Source organism: Montipora capricornis, chromosome 1, assembly GCF_036669925.1.
Source record: "Montipora capricornis isolate CH-2021 chromosome 1, ASM3666992v2, whole genome shotgun sequence".
In the NCBI taxonomy this organism is placed as follows: domain Eukaryota; kingdom Metazoa; phylum Cnidaria; class Anthozoa; order Scleractinia; family Acroporidae; genus Montipora; species Montipora capricornis.
This window is the reverse complement of record NC_090883.1, coordinates 47,782,158-47,784,657: the sequence shown is the minus strand read 5'-3', so window position 1 is coordinate 47,784,657 and position 2,500 is coordinate 47,782,158. Positions and strand designations below refer to the sequence as shown.

Here is a 2,500-nt window from a genome sequence, read left to right as displayed (position 1 = left end):
CAAATCACTATTATTTTGTTTAAGAGATGACCCACTAATAGTGTTTCGAAGGCAAAATCATGTAACTTTCATTTTCATAAAAACGATGTCACATGACCTCTTAGTGCAAGTGGTCTATTACTTCTTAGCGATCTAACTGCACAGAAAAAGCAAGTTAAAGCATGGCCTAAAAGTTGATGCGAAAGAGTATACAAAATTAAATTTACAGCTATGCTATTAATAAATAATTGTGTTATTTATCTATTTTCTCCTTACCAGTTATTATTTGTAGTATGTAAACAATTGTCAAAGAATAGCAAATGAGAATATTTGCTATATAGCATTAACATAAATTCTTTCAAAGCAATGCCATCAGGCTTTAGATATTAATTTAAGATAATTAATGTGAAGAGAAAAGATACAAGCGAACAACAATAATCCGATAGATAAAACTTGTAAGTTAAAGGCATGATATTTTACTAGCTAACTTTTGACATTACATTGCTTGGCAAAATCTTGCAGTTACAGCAGACTGCATGGCTCTCTTACACATGGAAGACAAGCAACATTGGGGATTTGCTCGTGTAAACCAGCAGACACAGACTACTTGGTATAACGATGGTATGAAAATTGCCCCACCGAAAAATATGGATCCCAATGTAGTATATACCTGAGGTATAGACTATTAACTCACTGTGTAACCGTTTCACTTTGTAAACTCTTGGGTAGCATATACCTGAGGTATACAATCCACTACTCACTGTGTCACCATTTCACTTTGTAACCTCTTGGGTAGCATATACCTGAGGTATACAATCCATAAAGAACATTCAAGTTTCACGAGAGTTACAGACATCTCCTACTTAAGAAAATTTTCGAAAGCTCGCAAAATTCATTGCCAGTCACTGTAAAATGAAAAATGTTCTGTTATAATGGAACGGTTTTGGAGAACAATACATATTTTTTAAAACACTTACCACTGTAACAGGCCTCTGAACTCGTTGGTTCAATTGGTGAATTCATTGCGTTGATTGGCAGATTCGTTCATTCGATCGATGGCAAGAAACAGGTTCCCAGTTGGAAGCACACTCTATTCAAATATCAACGGTTCAATACAACCCAAAAAAAGGGCTACTAAGTCCATGAATTCAACCTAAATTGGAGAACTTTCAAAAACATTGCGAGAGTATTGTGCTTGATCAGCACTTCAGTGTCCACTCCTGATCTAACACGTGATTCCCAGTTGGACTGGAGCCAATGAAATCACACATAGTGTTAATCAACCCTGATCTTGCACGTGATTCCACGGCGGACTGGAGTCAATGAAATCGCACAATAGAAAAACACGGCGAATTTGTGACTTCGATAAAAAAGAAAAATAAAACGAAATTCGTCCGAATCTTTAACACGCGCTGCCTACGGCATCCCGTGTAATTACGTATGCTCAACAGACATTTTTATTGTCACGAAGCTTTGATTTGTGTTTTTTAAAAGTAATTCCTGAGATAACCTTCACTTGCACAGCGAATAGAGTCCGGCAATTAGTAAAACTGCACAAAATGAACTGCACTTAAGTGACGGAGCCCCTTTATTAAACATTTGTTTTGTTTGTACCTACAGTCCATTGTTCTTTTGTCTTTATTGTTTGTTCTTATTGACGATGAATCCTTTACACAATCGAGTGTACATTTGACCTGACGGTGAGAGCACTCGCTTCCCACCGATGTAGCCTGGGGCCTGTTTCTCGAAAGTCCCGAAAACTTTTCGGGCCCGAAAGGCCATTTGTGAAACTGCCAATCGCTCGTTTTGGAAAGTCAATCTTTTAACATGTTTTAAAGGTAATAAAAAGAAAAATGACTGCGAAGTTTGATGACTTAAATCCTTTCCGTTCTTGAGATACAAAGGAAATTGTGACACCCGAAAATGGCCCGTAAAGTTTCGGGACTTTCGAGAAACAGGGCCCAGGGCTCGATCCCCAGACTTGACGTCATATGTGACTCCCTGCTTTGCTCCGAGAGCCTTTTTTCTCTGGATTGTCCGCTTTTTCCCATCTCCTAAAAAAACCAACCTAAAATTTGATTTGCCTTGATTTGATTTCTTTACAGTGTTATCAATTAGTGTCATCCAGTGCTAAATACAGTAGACACTTAAATAAAGCCTCCATTGTCATTATTTAATAATTACTCCAGCTTACCCCTCTCCTCAAAAGCAAACCTCTGACTTCATTACAGCTGATTAAATTTAATTTGTGGAGGGCGATAAGTTAGAAAATAGACATCAGTTAGTTACGCTACCCTCCTTAAACAAAGCTCGTTTATCTTATTCTTGACTTCCTGGAGCGGAAATAAAAATTGTTTCGAGGGCTTTTACGTCAATTGAAGACGAATCCTCGAATCAACCCACGGCAGTATAAAAGGTAACATTTCTTGGTCGGGTAACTGACGCTGAAACAGATTGTTTCAAAACTTCTAATTATCGCCCGTCTGATGAGGAAATGGAGACAATCTTATAAGTTTCACAG

The 2,500-nt window shown here is 37.7% G+C and overlaps 1 pseudogene; it reads left to right on the top strand.

Annotated features, from left to right (window-relative positions):
• Window positions 1-2,500, top strand: part of LOC138015684 (uncharacterized) — a 5,850-nt pseudogene that overhangs the window by 2,980 nt on the left and 370 nt on the right.